The sequence below is a fragment of the Protopterus annectens genome, chromosome 3.part1, assembly GCF_019279795.1.
Source record: "Protopterus annectens isolate FY-2018-M chromosome 3.part1, PAN1.0, whole genome shotgun sequence".
Classification (NCBI taxonomy): domain Eukaryota; kingdom Metazoa; phylum Chordata; order Ceratodontiformes; family Protopteridae; genus Protopterus; species Protopterus annectens.
In genome coordinates this window covers 424,415,140-424,440,700 of record NC_056732.1, presented here as the reverse complement: position 1 = coordinate 424,440,700, position 25,561 = coordinate 424,415,140, and positions in this window count along the sequence as shown.

The following is a 25,561-nucleotide window of genomic DNA, read 5'->3' as shown; positions in this document are numbered from 1 at the left end:
TTGGTTTACCAGTAGTTCACTTCTAAATACATATTTTAGCAAGGTGTTATTTTGAGTAGATTTATCACATAAAAGAAAGAAAAAGAAAGTTCCTTCCTGTTTTCACAGACATTAGCGATGAACGTTGACCTAGATTTTCTTCAAAGCAGCTCTAGGAGCAGGTGGCAAGCAAGACTCGAGCATTTTCACACAAATGGAATGCTCTTCTGTTCTCAAGCTTTTTTTTAAGCATTGATTGCTTCATAAATGACCTGTGAAAGGAATGTGTCATGCAGGAACAAAGAAAACAAAATCAGCTGTACTTTAACACTTCTAATTAGCATATTCTTTACACCTGACATTCAGTTAACCCAGCAATAATAAAATGAAATTCTTAACTGATATAGTCTTAAAGTTACCAATTTTATTGCTTATAATTTAATGACATTCTCTTAAAGTAAGTATGTTTATCAATTAGAAATGTACACTTATAAATTTAGTTAAATGAAATATATTGTCTCACTGTAAATATAGTAAAACCATAAAACTAACCATTTGTATTCCTTATCATGAAAAACTCTTGTTTTAGTTAAATGAAATATATTGTCTCACTGTAAATATAGTAAAACCATAAAACTAACCATTTGTATTCCTTATCATGAAAAACTGTTTTAGCTTAAAACATAAATACACACTGACATGTTATAAAGCTTAAAGGCCAATGCAAACCTTTTACTTAAAGGATAAATCTATTGTTTAAGAAGATAAAAGTCTTACAATCAGAGATTAACAACCATTTGGTTTTAAGCTTTTTTAGTTTTTGAAGCAGTTTTCTAGGAATTCAGCTCACTCTTTCTCTTGAGGGATATACTGTTCCAATCTATTTTTTCAGTATTATTAAAGCTTTTATTTTTGTTAACAAAAGTGAGTACCTCCTCCAGTTTGTCAAATATTTTATAATGATGCTTTCATTGTCTTTTGGCTTGGTTGGCAGAGCCATGTTTCAGTTAAACAAAAAATGTCAAATTGAGGATTTCTAGGAGCATGGTGATTTGTGGATTTTATTGCAAAAACTTATTTATTTCAGATGGGCAATAGAGAGGAGTTTATGGAAGATAAATGGAAGATATTAATTGTCTTGTTTTTTTTTGTTGTGGACATTGGTATTGGTATGGTGTGGGCCAGGGTTAGGATAGTCCTTTCCAGGTAAGATATGTCACAAAGATATATTGTAGGTTAAGGGTTTCTAACAAAGTTTAAGACGCTAGGCCAGGTACACTCAGCAGCTGGGGGTCAGATCCTAAGATTTTAGTTCCTTCTGAAATAAATAATGTGAACCTTGTAGGAAACATCAATGTAGTTTTAATATTGTTCTTTTTAAGTTTCTTATTCAGCAGTAAGCAGGGTTTTATTTTATTCATTACCTTACCAGATTAATCATTGTAAAATCTGACTACATGTTCACATATTTTAATAGGTGGGCTTGACAATGCTCATTTTATTTTTTGGTCTTTTTCTTAGCAGAACTTAACTATAATTGAACTTGGTGGAGAGTATTCCTTCTTCAAAGGTGCTCTCAGGGATCTATGTGCCCTTTCAATTCCAAAAGATAACGTTTCAGATAGATTTAATGTTTATGTAGCCAGGTTGTTGAGAAGTTTATTATATTGTTTCCCTCATATTTTTTCAGGTATGCCATAAATTCTAATGTTATTTCATCTCAGTCAATTTCCAAATCATTAACTTTATCTATGAGTCAGTTATATTTTTTTAATTCAGTCTGAGATTCACCTTCAGTTATTCTCCCTTCATGATCACTTAAAGCTTCTTCCATACTGCTGAATTGTGTACTTTTTTATTTCATAAGAGTTTCTAAATATTCCATCTTCTTTCTGTACTTTTTTGGAACTTTCCATTTTGATATCCAGTTTGTCCATTTTATGTAATACATCCAGCATACTAGATATTAATGACTGGAGAATCTTTTAACACAAGAATCCTGAGTACCATTTCGTGAGTGGCTCATATTGAAGTCTCCTTCCTCTTAACAAAGCAATTTAAATTCTGACAGAAAATGTACAGCTTGTGAAGAATTTGAAGCTATAAAACTTTTTCTGCCTATTAGTGAATAAAATTAACTAACAATTATTGCCAAATTTAAATTTTTGATTATAATACCTGTCTGAGAAAAATGTTCACTTACAGAGCTTTCATTAGTTCTGCTCTCAGTTAGCCATCATAGTCATGCCCCCCTCCAAAAATTGTCTACGCTTGATAATAGCATTTTTTTAGGTGGAGTACAGACACATGTTGTGCAATCCTTCTCCCTTGCCAGTAGCCCTTTACTACTACAAATGCACCATTATTACCTTTTACATTTTTAACAATATTAAAACTCCTCTAGTAATTCATGTAAGCACTCCAGTTTTCTTTTGTCTCTTTTATTCTGGTGAATAGCCATCCTGAAATCCTTTCTTTATTAAAATCACATGTTCAGATCTCTCCAAATATATCTCATGTAGCATTGCTATTTGCACTCTGAATTTCTTAATATGATTAAACATTATTTCCTTTTTGCTATATGTGTGAAACCGTTCATATTCCAAGATAATATGGAAAATGTTGCCATTATGATAAAAAGTCATTATCCCCACTTATTATATATGACAACTTTTTTCAAAAAATGTCTATTTACAGCTTTTGTGATACATGCAACTGCAAAAGTTTGATAAGTTTATCCTTTCTATAGTTTTTTTTATCATTTCCCTTTGAACCTATGTCCCATTTTACAAGACAATTTTAATGAAAACACTCAAAAAGACCCCCCAGAAACATTCCTATAATCTCTAAATAAAAACACAAGAAGTTATGTATATTTTCAGTATGCACATCTTCAAATAATGAAGTTTAATCTTGCATTAAGAAAAAAAGTATCCCAAATAGGCATTTGCAAACACATGCCTGATCTGACCTACAGCTAAGATCATCCATTTTAAAACTCATATTGCTGCCTGTGCTCCTAACTACACTAATTGGGGTCTGACTTTTATATAATTATTCCCCTCACAGATGTGAAAAACAGATTGTATGCTTTGAGAAAACAATAACTTTTAGCCTTGAAGAAACCAGAGCTTTGGCTTTTTTATTGCTGTATCATCAGCTTGTCTCAATAGGAATGTATGAAAAAAAGAAAAATGTATCCCCAAGCTGCAGGCTTCTAAAGGCATGCTGAAACATTTATTGCTAAAGGAAAACTTTTCATTCCTTTTCAATGCATTCAGTGTTCTCTTATTTACTTGTTTCTACTTAAAGTTGTTATTTGAGTAAGCCAAGGGTCTTAATCCAGACATTGACATATGCAAAAGTAAGACCATATCACCTCTCTATATACTATGACCTACATACTTTTGCACCCCATCTCACTCCTCAGAAACCAAAGATTATAGCCTATTAACTTAAGCATGCTTTTGTCTAGCATTTTCTCTTATTGAATTTTAATGCCTACATGACTTAATACTAAGAAAAAGAAGAAAGGAACAAAAGACATCTATTTATTTCAGTATCTTTATCACATACAACAATAAATAGAAATGCTTTACTATAAAATATGCACATTATAACATGAAAAGTTTTGCAGAAATACTCCTAAGAAAAGAACTGGTTTTACTTACAGTTACCTTTTCCTTCTTCATCTCCCCCTCCCCTTATTGTCTTTCCAAACATTAATGACATGAAGTGAGGCAAATGCCTTTCAGTTCCCCACAAGTTTAACAAAGTCAACAAAAGTCCATTATTTCCACCTTTTCTTGTACAGTCAGATTTCACAAATGCAATTCATGCTTTGTGATCTTGCATTTATTCACTAATTTACATGTTGCTGGTCTTTTTCTTGTTCATCTTCACCTCCAAACTTCAGACTCTACCTCAATTCCAAAATAGTCCCAATTCTTCTTATCAGCTCAGTGCTTGTCTCTGTTTCTCAAGCATTTTCCTTTGTAACACTGGAAATGTTTCACTGGAATAGTCTCTCCATGTGCTTTATTATCAGATGAATGAGAAGCAGAGTCCCCTCCTACTTTTTGTCTCACTTGTTGTCAGGCAAATTTCTTCCTTAGCCTATTCTGCTTGAGAAAATGACTTTGATCCTCTAGGAAAAAAATATTCTGAAGTCAGATGGGTACAGCCACATGAATTACCCACCTGCCTTGTGAAATTCCCTGATTGTTGGACTACATCTGTTTCTTTTCTGCCTGGTGTTCATAGGTTCATAGGTAGGTACTAGGCTATTAGCCCTAGGGCCAATATAAGCCTAGCCAAAGGTACCCTGGCTTTCGCCACCCAAGAAAATTATTTTCCTGTGCCACTGTTGAGCAGAGCCACAGAAGTGATCCCCAGGGTGAATTTCCTATCTCCCATCCAATCATCAAGATTTTTCTTGAAGAGTGCTAATGAGGAGCTTTGTTTGATATAGATAGGTAGTTTGTTCCAGAGTATGGGAAGTCTCTGGGACAGGAATCTATCCCTCCAGTATGTTCTGTTTATTGTGGTGAATAGTAATTTTCCGCAAACAGTCTTGTGTTTCTAACTTTTAATATTTTGCTCTTCTGCCACAATTTTGTCAGGATTGACTTTTTCTGCTGGTAGAATTACACCTTTACTAATACAGGTCTTGGTTGCTTTATCGTGGCCAGGTTTGGAGCATATGCATGATGGGTCCTATCAATTAACAATACCAGTCCAGTTGCTTACTTGTGCCTTCATAAAATGAATACAGTCTGTTCCTCCCAGTTTTGTGCTACAGCAGAAAATCTCAGGTTTTCCCTATGTTCTGTGTCCTCTAATTGTATCATCTTCTGAAACATCTCTTCTTGAGCAGTCTCATTCTTAGCCAATCTTTTCTTCATTTCAACTTCTAGATTTTTGCTGTTTTATCAGATCATCTGAATATCTTTTTAAAGCTTCTTCCATTTTCTTCCAGTCTCTTGTTATTTGAGTTGATATACTCAATCAGTGTTGTGTTTATTTTAATCAGCTCTGAGCACATTTCACTTATTATTCCTGTAGATTACTAGAAGCCATGACTTGCACCAAAGCTGGAACTTGAACGGCTTTTTACTGGACATCTGTAGGATTCTTTACCATTAGTGTTTTCTCTTCACTTTTTCTAATTGATTTTTTGAGGGTCTCTTAGTTTCTCCTTTACTGGCATCCAGGCAGTGTACTTACTAGCCAGTAACTGAATTTACTAACAGTGACATAGTTCATGGGCCTTGTCTTTCAGTTCCTTTTTTCACACTGGGATAGCTAAAGTTAAACTGATAATCAGTGTGCAGCCATATTAGAAATCATAAAAAAATCCTTCTTTAGTTATGTCAAAATCCTTAAATGTAACACTCAGCAGTGTGCAGAGCTCATGACAAATGGCACAACCTTCACTGACCAGGGTGATATAGTGCATCTACTGACTGATAAATTTTGCTCTAACACCCCCCCCCCACCACTACCCCCTGTGAAATCCCTTCTAGAATATCCTTCCAACTACTAACAGGAGGCAGGAACTGGTGATGCTCACCAAGACCAAAAAACACTGCTTCAATCTGCCCCATCAGTATTCCTGGTTGCCTCTTAAATAGTCTAAAACATTATCTAGCAGGATCAGCACTTTTCAACTACAGTCACAAAACAGATTACATGCCAGGTGAATAGATCACTACAATGATCATCCATCTTCATAAGACTAAACTATAAACTGACCCCATAAACTACAGAGCCATCAGTCTGACAAGTCTAATATGCAAAACATTGGAATACATTATCATGGAAATGATCAGCAAAGACACTGGCAACCTACAGACACTGGACCCATCCTAGTTTGGCTTTGTTAAGGGAAGGTCTTGCATGCTCAGCCTAGTAGATCTCTTCAATAGGGTTACCAAGGCTATGGATGAGGGTAAAATATTACATACCATCTATCTTGGCCTGGCCAATGCACGTGATGCAATACCACACTCAGGCATTGTTGCCAAACTTTCAGAACTAGGTATAAATCCTACATAACCCACTGGATTGCTGTCTGTCTCACAAATAGTACCCAAGAACTATGGATTGATGAGGCCACCTCCACCAGGAGACTGGTCATCAGAGGAGTACCCTAGGGGTCCTTGTTGGGCCTGCTTCTGTTTGGCATCTACTTCTTGGAAGTCAAGGCTAATGTCAAACGGCTGTGGCTCACCAAGTTTGCAGATGACTGCAAATTGCAAACTGTCATAGAGTCCCACCATGACACCAACATCCTACAAGAGGGTGTAACACAAAAAAATGACTTAGGTTAAAGCCATGGATTAAAACTCAACAGAAGGAAATGTATTATAGTGCCCTTTGGGAAATCATCCATCCAAGCTAATTACTCTAGAGATAAAACACCCCAAAGAGTTGGCCTGATAGAGGGGAACATATGAATATATGTAGATGACAATCTGGCCTTCAACCAATACATAGCCAAGACAGCAAGAAAATCATTCTACATCACCCAACTCACAGGCAAGGGTATGGTATCCAGGTCCAATGAATTTATAGTAGCACTATACTCAGACATTATCAGACCTATCATTGAGTACAATGCCCCTTTTGGCATGTACCTAACCAGGCACGTGTGACAACTAGAATGCTCTCAAAGTTTCCTCACCAGGAGAATCTAGGTATGAATACTCCTGTCCTACAGAGATTATCTTAAGAGCCTATCTCTGTACTAAGTCTCATACAAGTTACTATGAGGCGATCTATGCCTGGCAAATAGACATCCTCATATCCAGCAGTGATAGATCTCTTCCACATCCACAAAACAAACAACACCAGAAACAATAGGTCCAAAGACCTGAACTTTGCCTGCAACATAAATAAAACATGCTGAAGAGCAGATATGTGCCTCATAGGATCCTCACACTATGGAATAAGCTCCCCATCTATGTGAAACAGAGTTCCTCCCGGATCCTATTCAAATGAAATATTGATCTTTAGATGGGAAATCACAAATTCACCCCAGGTATGGCACCTGTATTTCTGATAGGGTAGATCAACAGTAAGGAAATTAATCCACAGCTAACATAACTCCCTACACCCAAACCTTAGCTACCTCATTACTAACTTACTCCACCATATAGGTATCCAAGGGACTTGAGGACAAAACTGGATTGTGTTGCATGGTTAGTCTTGTAAAGACCCTGACAGTCATTAGCCTAGCATAAACCTGTGAACCTATGAACCTATAAGTCATATATCTGACTCAACAAGTTAATCAGCCTTTAAGAAGAGAAGAGAAATGCTACCCTCAAGCTATTTTGTACACATATGAGTTTGTTTATCCACACTTTTGTCTCTGCATGTAACACATTTGTAAACTCAGATTCGTTTAAGACTCAGTAATTCATTTAATGAAAAAATGGCTAAAGTCTAAATGTAAACATATGTTATTCTTTCTTGTAATCTAGTTGTTTAAAAAGATTATATTCTGTTTTCTGCAGCAGTTTCATATTTTTCTGTATATGTATCTGCTGACTTTACTGCCTAATTTATTCTTTCCAGAGTAAAGTATTTTATTTATTCAACTTTAGAATTTTTTTTAGCTGGTCATCTAGTTACTTATTTAGCATGAGAAAATGAATGTGTTTTTTGCTACATGATGACAAATGGCTGGTATCAGCCTCTAATTAGCCAGACAGCCCTGCAACACACTTGACTGGATTCATGAACATATACACTTCAAGCTAAATGCATGTAAAAATCAAGTAGAGGAGAGCCCGCTATTTTGTATTCATTATACAGCTCTGTGCATCACTCTCAGCTTCAAAATAAGGGTACGCAGCAGAATATGCTAATGAAGGTATAATTAGGTGATGTACATGCCAAAGAAGCAACTCAACATAGCATAGTGATTCAGGAAAGTATAAAGTGCATCTGTACATACCACACTCCCTTTTGGCCTCAGTTCAATACTCTTTGTAATAAAGCCAAAAACATACTTAAAAGAAAATGTTTGAGGTTGCTGCTGCTATAATTAACCTGTATGTGCAACAGGCATGGAACTCAGCCTACAAAGAGAAGAGCATTCAGATGACATTTGACTTACCATAGACTTCATGATACAGAATATGTAGAGTGCTACAGGGTGTTCAGGGATATCTTAGAGGAAATATACAACCGTTGCCATCCTCACCTGAGGCCCCAGGGGAAATCATGGAGTACGTATCCCAGCGGAAACCACGGTGTATGTAGCATTATGCATACTAGCTTCAGGCACTTTTCAGACACCCACAGAGGATATATTAGGGGTGTCACAGGCCTCTGCCTCAAGAATATTGCATCAATTTCTAAATCAATGATACAACATGTTAGGGATCTTATCTGGTTTCCACATATCACAGAGGAAAGACCTACATTTCTATTCCATAGCACACTTTCCTGACATTCTGGGCGTCATAGACTACATACACATTGAAATAAAAGCCCCACCTGGTGAATAGGGAAACAGATACATCAACATGAAAGGATTTCACTCTATCAGCTGTCAGGTGGTCTGTAATGCCCAAGGGATAATCCAGAATGTGTGTGTGCAGGTAACCCTGGCAGCTCATATGGCATACTTGTGATTTGTATTGCTAGGTGTTATTTTCCACATGGGCATCTAGTAAGGGATGAAGGTTGTGCACTGCAACCTTGGCTTATGACACCCATGATAAACCTACACAACACCACTAAGCTAGGTTATAACATGCTCAAACTAAAACTATTATTGAGCATGTATTTGGCTTACTCAAATCAATGTTCCAATGTCTAAACACATCTGGTGGTGCCCTACAGAATGCCTCAGACACCTGGGCCAAAGTACTCACTGCCTGTGCCACATTACACAATATAATTGTCATGAAAGAGCTGCAACAAGGAAAAAAAGGCCAATGACCACAGTTTTGAGCACCACAGACATAGCCAGCAGACACAGGTGAGGAGTCTGAGGAAGAGCCTGCAGTTGAGGTTGACCTTGGAAGACATAAGCATACACAATATGCTACAGCCCTGCTAAAGATGCCAAGGATAGCAGACAAACACTCAACAGCTAAATTAAACTCTAAGGAGCTAAGCACATACAAGCAGTGACAGTGATGCATGCAAAATTAGCAACCTTTACTTATCCATTTAATGTTTGTGTTATGTGAGCAGCAGAGTCAACCCCAGAAGAGACAACTTGTAACAACAGCATTAACCAAGGTAATTGATGAACTTGTAATGAAGAGACATAACCTCATACACAAATATTCTCTGTCAGTAAGGTAAAACATTGCTCAATTGCTCAGAAATATCAGCAATATCTCATGAGTGATATATGCAACATAAATAATAATCTGCCCAGTAATGTGCAACACACATTAAAATTCCCCAGTGTAGATACCCCAACAGTGAACAGGGCAATCCTAGCATCATATGTACAAGTTGCTGAGCAAGGACTAATTACTAACCAGTAAGACTACATTACTAAGAATACTAGTGTAAATACAATGAGAATCAAACACTACATAACTTATTATTTTAGCTTGAATAGGAAAAAAAACAATGCAATACATTTTACGATACATTTGATGAATGCAAGCATTTCATTAAGCAAGCACTGGCTATCTGCTCTTGCAGACATAGGCAATGTTAAGTCACAAAGAAATCTGTAAAGGACAGGGCACAGTCATCATCACTTGAGCAAGGTGGGAGGGGGAGTTGAAAGAGGGCAAGCCTGACACCAAAGAAGTGAGTCTGTGTGTATGTGTGAGTGAGAAATCAGGTTAACAGCAAGTATCCATTATCAAGGCCAGTAGCAACAAATGCAAATCATTCAATAATAATATTTATATACATGTGTGTATGTGAGGTGGAATGGCCAAGATGAGTTTTACATTGTGTGGGTCTGCCAGAACACAATCAAAGTACTTCTGCTAGCACTATGCCCTGGTATCTTGGATGGGTATGAGTCATGCATGGTAGATGATTTAGTTCACCATCTCTGCCCTGGCTATGAGAACTGTCTTTGCCAGAAGATGTACTATTAGTTGGATGACACCGGCTAAAATTAGGGTGCTATTTCCATGTGAATGATGTTTGCTGGACAAGCTCTCATCGTAATTATGTTCATGACTGTGACCATGTGGCCTACCACATCTGGGTGTGTACACTTCAATCACTGACATAACAGTGGAAGTGGGTGAGGGATCTGGCACAGCCAGGTTAACACCTTATGAAGTGGAGTCTCTGCAGCCTTGTGTATGGTTTTCTTCTTCTAGCAGATGCTCCATTACAGACACAGCATAACCCAGTCTGTTATTCGTCCAGTCTAAAGGGTTACCCATAATTGTTCAGGCAGTCTCATACATCAGAACGCACAGCATTCAGTATTCTTGCTGTCTCTTTTGGGACCCTGGTGGATCATGCCTGTAACTCAGTGATGGCCCTAAACATTCATTATGTGGCACCCTACTGACACACCAACATCAGTGGGATGGTGGAAAGCATATCTCTTCTGAGCACCTCTACCAATACTCCATTGTGGTACTTTACCCTCATAATGCCTAGGGGGAGATTCTGCCTGCTCTGCAACTGGAGTAAACAGACTGATTAATCAAGCCACCCTCATCCTGTCCTGTCTCAGCTTTGTGTCATGGGTATGTGTAAGCATAATGACTGTGCCCAAACTCTAGCCAGGGGATGTGGGAGCCACAACCTCGGTGTCAGACTGACACTCTGCAATCCCAGACTGTATGTCTGTATCACTGCCATCATCATCAAAGGCTACTGATACTCCTAAATCAGGTGGTAGGAGTTTCAAAGTACTGCTGGTAGGCTCACATATTATTACAAAAATAAGACAAAAGAAATAGAGAAATAAAAGAAAAAATAATCAGGCTTATGATACGCTACCCTGAGTTAAGCAATAATAGATGCAAGTGCAATTAAAAAAGGAATTAAAGTAAACTCATGATAAAGTCTATAAATTAGTATAATTAAAAAAAAGTTATGGCCATACCATTTGCAGATAGTTGTGAAACCTCAGTAACAGATGTACCTAGACAAACAAAATGAAAATCAAAAGTGGAATAAGCAATAAAATGATGACACATTAAGACAACCCTCAGCTGCGTATGCATATAAATACTTTATACACTTAATATCTATCCTATCTCTCTCCCCTCTCCCTCTCTCTCCTTTATCTCTCTCCATCTCACTCTCTTTCTCTCTCATACCCTTTTGAGCCTCACCAGTAGGCACCCTTTAGTAATCCAGCTCTGCACCGTTGATCTGCACCTTTGTTCAGCACTAAAGTTGGAACTCCTCATGAGCTGTCTGGATCCCTTACAGTGCAGAGGACCTCCTCCATCTTAGTAGGTAGTGGTTTGGTAGTAGGACAACCACCAGTACTGGCTCTTTTCTTAGTCTTGATGATCATTTCACTGGCACGATGTCTGGTGTATTTGTACTCATAGCCATTACCACCCACAGCACTGACATCATCAAACACCTGCTACCAGATACAGTCACAGAAGGGCTTGTCAGTTAAGACTTTCTGTAAGCTATGTGATCCATGTTGACAGAGCGTCTCCACTGTTACCTCATTTTCAGAGTATGAAAATTCAGGTTTAAGTGACCCAGATTTTTGGAGGCCTATCCCTTTATGGGAGTTAAAAATACAAACAAATACATGTATTGGAAAAAGAAACTGTGACTGGCAACAAAAGAATTATGTATTTACGCAGGCATCATTAACAAAAAATGACTAACCGATCTATATGAACACACATGTAATACATAACTATAAACCTCACCCAGCAAACAACTCAATGACAAATATGAGTAAGGATGAAAAATCTGCAACTCCAGAATAGCTAGAAGTATTAACAGTAAATCAAGTATATGAAATGAAAATGTTGCTATTTGGGATAAACGTTTTTATGTCAGGCATATATATATATATATATATATATATATATATATATATATATATATATATATATATATAACAGATTCAACATATTTTAGTCAAAAATATAGCTTTCGCATTGCTATTAGTCATATAAAAATATTCTCACATGTGTTCATATCCTCAGAGAAATGTTCTTATGAAGTACATAACGTTAGATGTGGATACTTCAGTTAACATGTGCTGTACATTCTAGGCCAACGCAAATGGACACACTGTAGATGTTATGCAATGTTATCTGAAATATAAGCCATCACAACTGTTTAACTACTAATTGTAAAGAAACATCACATAACTTGACAGAAATTGTAGGAAAAGCTGACAAAAGTAATGTGATTGCAGCAGTCAAACAGCAGTATCTCAAAATGGCGAATCCAAGCAGTCTCTCCTTCTATAATACAAGTGCCTTAGCCTCAGGCTGAGATTATTTAGTGCAGATTAACTTCTTTGGACCCAAATAGTATGTAAATGAGGTATCAACTCAGTATTATTCATGAGTCACATGATCTGCTCAAACTTTTGGTCAGATAAACATGGCGTGAGGACCTATACAATGCCATGCCCATGCTGTAGAAGTACAAGAGCAAGTATTGGGAAGTGGAGCTTGAGAAGGGATCACTAGTATGACTTTTTAACAGGAGTGCACAAATAATTAAGTGTTTAACACTCCTGCCATGTTGATGTACACTTACAGAGGGTGTGTCATTGATGGAAATGCACTTACAAAAGAAATTTGAGATTACATTGACTTAGGAGATAAAATATTATAGCAAATTTCTGAATATATGATTAATAGGTAATCATGCCTGTGAATATAAATTTTGTTTAAGTTATGTGAAGTACATGAAAAAGAAGCATAATGCTATCACTTTACAAATATATCAAAAACAGCTGCTGCTCACAAGAAAGGAAAAACAAACTCTTATATTGCATACATTTGTCTTTACTGTGGTATGATTTCTTTGGTTAACTGTTTTAAATATCAAAAATATGCATACATCAACTGTGAAATTTCAAAGGAAAACTTTCATAAAATGGATGAATTGCTTCATAAATATAAAGTGTTAGAAAATCAAAGATTGAGTATATGTGCGTCACTTTCTCTATTTCATAAACCACTGTCTGTTTGCGGCACATACTGATAATCTTTCCCATGTTTCAAATTAATGCCATGGTTTCAAGTTTCAGTTCAGGAGAGGGTGATGTCTGTGTGAAACTAGGGATCATCATGTCCACATTTTCATGATTTAGGACGACAGAGTTGAGAAATCATCACATAAACAAATTTTTCCATTTTTCCCTCTTTATTTTGGCTTCACCTTATGTGGATAGCTTGGCATTACACCTTGGTCACTGTCTGCACTCACTTTCAGTAAATGGTGGTTCACCTCCAAAGACAAAAAATCAAAAATGTCATTTGGAATAATATTAATTGAGCAAGTGAGACTGCACATTTCCATTAGCACTCTGGATAGTACTGAGCGAAGAAAATGCACTTATCAATTACCTCTCTGTCTGTGGCTCAAGGTGTCAATGCATTAAATTCTGGAGAAACAGCAGATTTGATGCCAGGTTCGAATCCAGACTAAGTTTTACTGAGGGGCTCAGAATGAGATTTTTCACACTACTTTTATTATGAATTGAGCAACTCAACTCTGTGTAATGAATGCTATGTAAGTTACCAATAGTTTTTTGTGAATTTGGTTAATTGTAACACTGATCATATTTCATTGAAATTAACATTTTGTGTGTATAATGTGAACAAAATATAGTAGTGATTGGCAAAAGGCAGCTGCTCTATAGCTTTCTCTTAGCTCAGTCTGTTAATACACTAATATATATATATATATATATATATATATATATATATATATATATATATATGTAACAGCAACAATAATGCATGGTTTGATTCCAGCTTTTGATAGCTTAACTGTACTATTCACAGTGACATGCATGTTTTGTTGTTGGAACCAGAGCTATTCATAATAGCATTAACATAATTTTACGTGCATGATGTAAAAATGTGATATTTACTAAAGTGTGAGTAAATTAAATCAGTAACATGATGAATGCAGAAATATTTATAATATTCTGGATTAATTTTTCATATCTCTAAAGTAGTAATGGTGACAGTAATACATTTCCATTAAAAGATGTAATTCTTACTTATATATGGTGTGTCAAGAATGAGCGTCTGTATTCTCCTGTGTGGCCCCTTCAACAATTGTTATTACCTGAAAATCTGATGATGTGTAACAGGAATGCAAGTTACCATGTGGCAAATACTGTTTAAAGATTGAATGTGGCGGTAATGCCATAAGTGTCGGGCTCATTGCTATATAGCCCTTTATTTGGATTTGGTTTTTAATTTTTGCTTTTTTTGTGCTTCTGAATTTGTGAGCCTCTTGGTGTTGCATGCTGTTAACTGCCTGCTCCTGTCTGAAGGCAAAATTTAACAAAAAATTTAATTGCGCTGCTGTCAGTAGCACAAATGAGAATGTCACCATTGGGCAGTACCGAGTGAAAAAATACACCTGTCATTTACCTTTCTCTGTGGGCTAAGGTATTAACGTAGAACATCTGGAAAATGGCAGAGATAATGCAGAGTTCAGAGCCAGTTTAGAGGTGATAATAATGAGGAGGTCAGAATAAGCAGTGTTACTGAATATTCATTAGGAATTTAACATGGAGTACAAATAACTATTTACAATAAAAATTGCAACCCAACTATGTCTAATGATTGCTAAATAAGTAAACTATTATCTGTGTAAAGTATATGAAGCACAACAAAGATGATAGTTAATTTAAACTACAATATCATATATATAATCTGCACAATAGTTATTGAAAAAATATGACTCAACACACATAATTATTACATGTGTAAGATAGTATGTCATGCAAAATATGTATGGCACCTGCATCAAAATGTTTTACACAGGTCATTCAACTCCATGCATATTAAACTGAATAGCAGAAATAAGTACTGTCTTTTATATATAACTCTAGAAAGATAATAAATGAAAGTCACACATAGAGGCTTGTCAAAATCAGATCTCCACTCATGTTTAAAGTGTTATTCCTCAGCTTCAGTTCTAAATGTTAGTTATCCTTTGACAATAACAGTCAATGCCCAACATTTAGCATTTTAGCGGTTTCTTTAGTCATGGGTTCAATTCTCATGTGGTATTCCTCAAAGTTTGTAGTTTGCATGTCCCAGCAACCAGTTGTTTCCCAGTCCATACCATTTTACCTCTAAGCAACACTGATTACAACCAATATCATAGAGCTGATGCCATGTCATATCATCATTTAGAAGACTATATGAATGATTAACATCCACCATAACAAAGAGCATATTTAGAGGTGAAAATGATCGAGCACTGACTCAAGGATCTGCAACAGGAGATAGTAATGATAATTTTGAGGGTGAGGACTAAATTCTCACTGTGCTCATGCTGGATGCAGATGTGCCCCCAATTTCCTCTACCTTTCCCAACTCACGATGCCCCCCCCAAGCTTTTGTATGCATCACCATCCCTGCCTATCTTGTATGTCTGTTCCTGTTTCCTAACCCACCTGACCTACCTTAACTTCTTATTCCTAAACACATTCCACAACAGTCCTCTTTCAAAAAAATAAATGGGTACCTGTCCTGCCCAAAAAATGACACCCCATACATAGCTTTCAACTTTGATTTTGTGTCTGCTTGAAACACTTAATTTGGTCTAGTTGGCCATATAACTGTATTCAGTTGTTGACACCCAGCCCTGAAGTGGTGACTATCCAAATTCATGAAATTTGCTATACAGGTTTACATTTATCTTGTGAAGAAGTGGATAGCTATGTTGATTTCTCATCACCATCCTGCACATTTCTTTATTCTTCCCACGTCTTTCCTTCTGCTTGCCCCTACATTTTCATCACTGTCCCATTATCCCCTTTTTTATATGTTTAATCTGGCCAAAAAATAGAATCACACACAATAAACATGGCCAGACATGACCCATAAAAAAGCCTTCAGTTTTTGTCCTTAGCATGTGCAGTATACAATGATGACAGCAAATGGCATTTTACATCATATGTCAACAAGTGAAGATTTGATCTTTGACCACACAAGTGCAGTCCATCACCATCATGAGCAACCCCATCTTCCCATTTGTTACATGCAGTCAGGGTGTTGTTGCCATCTCTCTCTGTCTATTCAATGCAACTCTCCTGCCCTCTTTATCACTCATGGCTGACTGCCACAAGTCTTCTCTCACACAATCCATCCACCCCTTTGCTAGACACCCTTGCTTCCTCTTGGCTTCTTCATGTATATCCCAAATCTTTTTCACCAAATTATCTTCTGCTTTTCTGCTTGTGCCTCTACCACTGAAATCTGTTCTCTTTGACTTTTTCTGCAATTGAGATACTTTGGCTTTTGCTCTTAAGTCTTCATTTCTTCATCTGTCCCACCATGTGCACCCCACCACCCATGTCAGGCACTTCATCTCCATCCCTTCTAGCTCCCTCAACTGCTCTGCCTTTACTGCCCAGGTTTCCATAGTAGTAGTACTTGTCACACCACTGTTTTGTACACCTTAATTTTCAGCTTACTGCCATGGTGGTGCAGCAGTAGCATTGTTACCTCACAGCAAGAGGTTCTCCCGTTCGATTCTCAGCTGGAGTGCGGGGAGTGCCTTCTGTGTGGAGTCTGCATGTCTTACCCACGGTTGGGTGGCATTCGAAAGACATGTGTAAGGGCATGCCTTCATTGAAGGTTGGGCATCGAACTGGCACCTTGGCATTCGTGAAAATCTACTGCCAATCATTAGTGGACCGGGGTTCCGCTGTGGTGACCCCTAACCAGGAAAAGCCGAAAGACAAGCAACAACAACTTTTCAGCTTATTTGGCACTCTTTTATCATATAGTACTCCTGACACTGTGCCAGTTGGCTGCAGCCACTCTGATTCTAGCTTTGAATTCCATATTTAGAGTTCCCTTCTCCACAACCACTCCTCCCAGATACTTGAAGCTGTTGACCTGTTCCAGTATTTTCCCTTCTATCTCAGTTTTTCAGCTTCTTACGAACTCCACCTTTTGCTGCCATTACATCTACCTTACCTGTACTCAGTCCCATCCCATGTGCCTTTAGTTTTATATTCCATTCCCCTATCCTTTGCTGAAGTGCTTTCTCATAGTCTGCTTGCAATGCCACATTGTCTGCATTGTACAGCAACTTTGTTGACTTGCCCCATCTAACCTGTTTTTCTAATTTAGTCTGTCACCAGTATGAACAGCGGTGGGCTGGGAGTTGAACCCTGGTGCATACCCACTCCCACTGGGAATCCCTCTGTGAGACCAAACACTGTTCATACTCAAGTGACTAGGTTCTTGTACATAGCTTGTACTAATTCTACCAATGTTTATAGGACTTCAAACCACCATAGGACTGCCCAAATCAGCTTTCTTGGGACCCTGTCATATGCTTTCTGCAAGTCTAGGAATGTCCAATTGTAATCTTTCTTCATCTCTAGCTTATTCTCAACTATCTGTCTGCATACATCAGGTCATCCATGCTGCATCCTGATCTGAATCTGAACTGCTCATCTCCTGTCTTACTTTCTACTACTCTGTGTATTCATTTATCAATCACCCTCTCCAGAACTTTCATGTAATGTGAAAGGAATTTAATACCTCTGTACTGCACACAGTTGTGAATGTCTCATTTGTTTGGCACTAATATCCTTATTCTTCAGTCATCTGTGACACACATTTCTTTCCACACTACTACGAGTATCTTCAGGATCCATTTTTTCCCTATCTCACCCAGAATCTTGACCATATCTGCCGTGAACTCGTCTGAGCCTGCTGCTTCCCCTGACTTTTCCTTCGTGCTTTTCTTACTTCTTCTAAGGTGGGCTCCTCCTCTTCTCTCATCATAGGCTGTGTCTGGTGCAGTAAAGCTTCTGTGGGATTTTCTTCAGTCTGAAGCTGATGGATCTATTCCTTTCATCTGCCTTTGATGTGCTGTGGACTGGTAAGCAGGTTGTTGCTGGCATCCATTATGAAGGGTGTCTCACTATCATCTTTATCTTTCTGTGTTTACCTTGCAACTTGATATAGTTTCTTTGAGCCATCTACTGACTTACTTTCCAGACATTGATTAAGTGCCTCTGATGCCTTGTTCTTTGCTATTGCAACTACTCTTTTAGCTTCGTTGTTAGCCAACCAGTATTCCTTCCTAGCCTGGTCTATCTTTTCCATCTCCCACTTTTTCCTGCATGCCTTCTTTCTTTTGATTACATCATAGACTTCTACATTTCACCACCTGTTTTCCTTATGTACCTTCTTTCTGTACTTTATTCAGCTGCATATCTGTTTTGTAGGCCTCACACGTGTTATTTTGAGGTGCTGCCATTATTCTTCAACTCCACTTATTTTCTTTTCTTTTTGAGGTGATATGGCACTGTTGTGTTTTCTCTCCAGTAAACTCAAGATGTTGGACTTTATAGCAGGCATGTACTGGGCTGGCTAATAGGGGCACAAACACCCTCCCCACCTTTAGCATGTGTCCCTGGTGTAGGTCAGACTAGGCCAGGTCCTCAACCCAGTTATCACTGTACTCTTTTTTTTTTTGCATACTGTTAAGGAGTCAAATCCAGAAGTATGTCAAACATTATTTAATACATTTTTATATTACTGTTGTGTAACTGTTTGCTATGTATGTTATTAACCCACTATTATCTTGATTATGTCTTCATCGTGTTTCTACTCTCCAATCCCTACTTGCTCCATATTGGAAATACTTTATTGTACACATAATGACAGAATTAGTATGATGACAAACCTCAGATTAAAACACCAAAATATGGGCAGAAATGTTCCTTAAGCAAAAATAATTTGCATCTCTCCACAACTCTCTCACTCTCTCTCTCTAGCCCCATTCTGTATCATCAATTTTTGCCACAGCATTTGCAAGATGTCTGGCACTAAGCAGCAATTGTAATTCAGGGTAAGTGGCAGTTCACATCTTTTGGCAAAAATTGGTTAGTTTTTGCATTCAGCCACATTAGTCTGGTGCCCCTTGAGCTGTGCCTAGCTTCACTGAACCATGGAAAGACAGGCTGATAGCAATATGAGGAGACTATCATATATTATACACGCTGCAGGGCTGAATGTATACCATAATAGATAATGCAATTGTAACTACTGTTATGAAGTATGTTGCACATAAACTTCCTTCCTTCATAGTGTTTTCATAGTCCCTTAACATATCTGTGTTTTGGCACCCCACAATTGCCGTCCTTGCTTTGCCTTAGTGGGCTGATCAGCTTTTGATCAAGTCTATAGACTGCCTATACAGATTGTCAGGTGTGTAAATCCAGCAGCATGTCTAAAATTATTGAATTGTATAATTTCTCATTAACTGCCATTTATGGAATCAGGCATACATCTGTAATTCCAACAACATTAACATGCATGGTCCCTTATTTGTTACATAATCAGCCCAAAAATGATCATATCTTCCCAGAAAATAAATGCAGGATATTTAGTACAATGAAGACTTTATGGGTTAACAAGCATATTACATTAGGCACATGTTAAAATATTAGTTCAACTAATAGATCCAAAAGCGATGAGAAAATCAAACAGCCAAGCTGTAAAATAGCCAAATATTTATTCTCTTCTAGCACCTCAGTGTAACCACCTTCTCGGAATACAATTTAAAATATGCAAAGCACTTCTTTTATACATCTTAACCATCAATAAATACATGTCATTATCCAATTAAACAATTAAAAAAGACTTACACTTAAAGCAAACATTTCCAATTTAGTTCATTAAGTCCCATTGGAATTAATGTATTATATTTTAAAATATAAATACATTCCTTGTACAGAAGCTTTTCCTTCAACAGTGTTTCATTTTCACAATGAATTTGTTCCAAAATACTTTCCTGTAACAAAAAATAATTACTGCTGTATACTGTTTTAAAGTGTGCAGAAATTACTTTCTCCTCCCTCTGATGTTTTATATCCCTTAAGTGTTCCATAAATCTAACTCGGAACATTCTTTTCGTTTCCCCAACATAAATTACAGGGTCAACATAAAGCATACACAACCCCTTTATTCTCACAAGTGAATAAACCCTTAGGTAAAAACTTGACATTATTAATAAATCCAAAAGAATTTACAGTATGTGTACAAATTGAGCACTTACCACATCTAAATGTACCTGTATTCTTCGGGAGTCCTTGTATATCAAGCCTGGGCAAAACAAAAGCCCCATGTACTAACATGTCTTTTATACCTTTACACCTTATATAAGATGAAGAAAGATTTTGCGGTAATATATTTGCTAGGAGTTTGTCTTGTAATAAAAACCTCCAATCATACTTCACTATGTTTGCAATCTCCTCACTACTAATGTTATACAGACACAAAGTACATTTGCCCTTTTTTGTGTTGTTCACCTATAATGTCTCGAAACTGCGCAGTACTTCCTCTCATCACTTAAATCTCTTTTATTTTTTTCAACATCATCAAAAACTCTTAAGTTCTGCTTCCCTCACCATAACAGGATTATACCCCCTACTTAGAAACATATTAACTGATCTCTTGATTTCCTGTTTCAAAATATTTTCATTATTATATATTCTAGACAGATGTAAAAATTCCCCGTACGGAATAGCTGCTATCAGGTGAGGGGGGTGACAACTGGGGGCATGGAGAAATTGATTACCATCTACAAACTTCCTATGCATTCCAGAAATAATAGAACCATTCTCTCTACACTCTAAAATATTAAAATATTGCTGTTATACACACATAAGCTGTAGCTTGAATTACTTTGCACTGCCATGCTTTTTCTGAAGTCTTAATTATGACAAAACATGTATGATATTGTGCCATTTCTATGGCACTCAGTGATGTCATACAAAAACATACAATTGCATAAGAAGCAGTACAACATGCCTCAAATACATGGGCAGTCACCAAATATGAAGGCTGTCAAAATAATTGGTACTTTATTGCAATTACCATGACAAATATATAAATCATGACACATAAAACATTAATATAACACAAATCTGCTCTGTACTGGATCAGAATCAGAACTGTCTGTATGTCTATACTCAATGTTTGCACAAAGGTTAGCATGAAGCATCATATATGACTGTTACACCCTGTTATATTGAAAATCTCAAAATAGTAACACAGTGCTAATACTTTGCCATCCATCGTGCAAATGAACTTGTTAGCAGTACACTTCAGAAGCAATTTTCAAAAAAAGAAAGTAATGCCATTGGCTTGTATTACTTGTGTATGTTGTAATGGACTCAGTAGATGATGGCATGACTGTGATGGTGTCTAAACACTTCATTATGTAAATATATGTCTGCACTCCAACACATTAGATTTACAAATGATGTACAGTGGTGTGGTACCTTTGCACACGTACCTGCTGACAGGTAATAAGTGGTACACTTTAATACATTTCATACCTACGTTTGGAATGTCACTGCACATTGCCCAGGCATAAAGAATTATTGGAAATGACACAAAATGATTACTATTTGCACACAATCATCCTAAGCTGAACATGGAGGAATGCTTGGTTGTCAATCTGCTGTTTCATAATGTGACTGTCATTAATAGATGATATTGTGAAACAGCTACATGTTACTCACACTGCCTCAATGTACATGAATGAGAAGATAGATAAGTTATCTGAGCAGAATGCAATCTACTTGTGATCAAAACATTTCTGGTAGTTCTTGTCAAGACTCATTCCTTTTCGCCAAAACATGTGATGAACACTAGCTTCTCTGCAAAATGTTGATATGGTAATCATTACAAATGGCAGTGTCCGAAATTTAAAGACAGACTTCTCCTGTGGCATTTGCAGTTGATGCAATGCACTCTACAGTTGATGCAATGCACTCTGTATTGTCATGCAGCAATAACTAACTAACATTATTGTGTGTGTGTGCCAATAGGACTGGCTTCACCCATGTATCTGATGTTGACACCTCAACTCAGGAGAAACATTTAAACAGGGATAGGGTTTCCACATTGTTTTTTTCCAGTTTCAGGAAAAAAACATCTCCTCTGCAATGCACTAATTAGGTAGTTCTTTCAAATGTGACCTATCTCACTATTGTAAATCAATTTATGCTGTGACGCTTGTAGCTGATATTGTGTATTCTAGATTGTGGAAATAGAAAGGTAGATGATTCAAATCCAACAGTATTGAACCAGTCTGAGTGTGTGTGTCTCTAGTGTCAGGTAAGTATGGCTTCAAAAACAGATCTGACATGTACACTTTCACTCAGGAGAAATGTGTACATTGAGAGAGTATTCCCATATCATTTTTTTACAGTTTTAAAACTAACATTTGCTCTGCAATACACTAATGAGGTCATCCTTTCAAATGTTCTCTAGGGCACACTTAAATTAAGACTTTTTCTGTTGTCTTTGCAGTAAATAAAGTGTATGTTAGATTGTTTAACCTACATATGTAGGTGGTTTAAAATGACCATTACATGAATATTATGTGTGTGTGTTTGTAGTGTCAGGTAGAATTAGCTTTCACAAGCTCCATTCTGCACACTTCCACATACAAAACACATTTAAACTGAGAGAGGGCTCCTCTACAACAAACTGATGAGGTCATCCTTTCAAATGTGCTCTATCTCATAATTAAAAGAAGACTACACCAGTGGTACTTGCAGTTAATATTGCACCCACTAGATTGTGTAACTAGAAAGGTAAGTGGCTGAAATCTAATAGCATGGAACTGTTATGAGTGTGTGTGTGTGCTTGTAGTGCTGAGTAGGACAGGGTTCACTGGCACATCAGATGAGAAAACTTCCACTCAGGAGAAACATTTAAACTAGGAGACGGCACCTCTTATCAGTTTGTTACATTTTTGCCCATACTCTTTGTCTGTAACACACTGATGTGGTCAACTTTCCAAATGTTCACTATTACAATGTTATGATCAGGCTTCTGTTGTGGTGCTTGTGGTTAATACTCTGTACCCTGGATTGTGTAACTAAATAGGTAAGTGATCAAATCTAATAATATGTGTGTGTGTGTGTGTGTGTGTGTGTGTGTGTGTGTGTGTGTGTGTGTGTGTGTGTGTGTGTGTGCGTGTGTGCGTGCGCACCTAGTGACAAGCTGTTATAGCTTCAACAACAGATCTGACATGTAAGCTCCCCATCAATTTCTTCTGCTTTTAATATCAGGAGTTATGCTACATACTGATGAGTTATCCTTTCAAATGTGGTCTATCTCAAAACTCCTTTAAGACTTCTCCTGTGCATTTGTTGCTGATGCTGTATTCTCTAAATTGTGTGACTAGAAAGGTAGGTGGTTTGAATCCAGCAGTGACTGACTACTCTGAGTGTGTCTCTCTCATGCTAGGTAGGATTGGCTTCATCCACTGATATGACATGTAGCTAACAGTGTGAGTGGGCTCCCTTGTGATCTTACATAGTTGGTTAGTAACCAAACATTAATCCATAGACTCAGTTGTGTCATTGTGTGTGTGCGTGTGTGTGTGTTTGTGTGTGTGTGTGTGTGTGTGTGTGTGTGTGTGTGTGTGTGTGTGTGTGTGTGTGTGTGTGTGCGTGTGTATGTAGCTAGGAATATTATTACCCACAGATCTGATGTGTAGATGTATAGACAGTGAGGGCTCTTTCACTACTGCCCACTTTAGCCCAGAAAACTGCTTTGTTAAACACTGACTAGTCCATTTGTTAAAATGTGATTTATCTCAATCCTGTAGTAAACCTTCTCTTGTGGCATCAGTAAATGCAGTGTCCTATAGCTTGCGGGCTTTAGTAAGACATGAGCTTGAATCTGTTATTATCTACATATTCTGCATGTGTGTGCTTCTGCAGTCACAGGGATGAGTGGATCATGCAACACATGTGGTTGGGTACACCTACTGTCATGCAAGATTTGTGACAAACAGACAGATCATACCACTCTTTCAAACAATTTAAAGACACACATATGCCTTGCAGCACTAAGATGAAGTAATGCCTTCAAACAGACCCTGGGCAGGATCCACGAAGCCTCCGTGTAAGAGTTACAAGGCTTACACGGAGGCTGCAGTTAAACAGTGTGACGTCAGCATGTCATGCATATGCATGAGGGCATGCTGAATCACACCTAAGGCTTACACGGTCCGTGGAAGACAGTAGGGGGCGTGTCCGTAGGCCGAGCCCTGCAAACGGACATGCCCCCAGAAGAGTAAAAGTCTTGAAAGTAAACCCCCACGACAGAGTCCATGGAAATGTGAATAAACACAACACAACACATGCCCCCACAGACTATGAACATAAAATATATAAATGAAGATGTTATATATTTTTTTTAAATTGTAAAGATGTTTGCCCGTGAGTGCGCTTGTTTGCGCGGGCGTGCCCGTAGCTTAGCCACAGTTAGCAGCCAGTGGAAAAGCATATAAGAATTACATATGCAAAGTAAGACAAAAAGCAATAGCATAGTGGTTGAGACGTTGGCTGAAGAGCAGGCAGTCATGGTTCGAGCCCCCACAACATCAATTTTTATTTTTAGTGAAATAAGCATGAAACAAGTCCCTGACATATATGTACACATATAAAATTATATTTTATGTAAAATGTAACGAAATGGGCCATTTATTTTGAAGAAATGTGAGATAACAAAATAATAAAAAATGCCAGATGTGCCTATAGCTGAGCTACAGTTTAACAAGTTGAGTGCATCTGCCCGTAGGTGAGCAGTGGTTTAACAGGTGTAAAATTAGTGCCCAAAGGTGAGCAGCGGTTTAACAGGTGCAAATTGAGTGCCCATAGGTGAGCAGTGGTTTAACATGCTGAAACTGTGTGCCCCTAGCTGAGTTGAGCGTAATATGCATGCTGACAGCCAAATGAGGTGTAAACCAGCGTAACCCGTTTGCGTGGAGCTGCGCACCGTGCCAACAAGCTAACCGACGGGCAACGTTGAGCAAGCTGTAACAAAACTGCCTTTACACAGACACACCCCCTAGCCTGTCTAGACAGTCATAAAATATAAAAAGCAGTGGCCAGGTTCAAACCCAGGATACCATGCACCATAGTCAAGGTACTGAACCACTAAGCCATGACAGCTGTACTTAGAAATGCAGTAATAGCAAATATATAGGAATGAATAGAAAGAGGAGCATGACAAAGCAGGTTTTCATATTTTCATAGTTTCATAGTATAGTACTAGGCTATCTGCCCTGGGGCATTTGTAAGCCTAGCCATAGTGATGTGGCTATTGCCACCCCATGAAATGGTACAAAAATGTACAGAATAAATCTAGAATAATGTACCTCTGTCTAGTAGTGACACAATGAAGGTCCCCTTATATAATAGAATTAGTTTACTGTGCCCCTGTCAAGCAGTGACACAGATGTGACCCCTGGGGTAAACTTACGATCTCCCATCCACTCATCAAGATTTCTCTTGAAGAGAGTCAGTGAGGGGCTCTGCCTAATATGAACTGGGATCCTGTTCCAAAGCATGGGAAGCCTCTGGGTTATGAATCTATCCCTCCAGCAT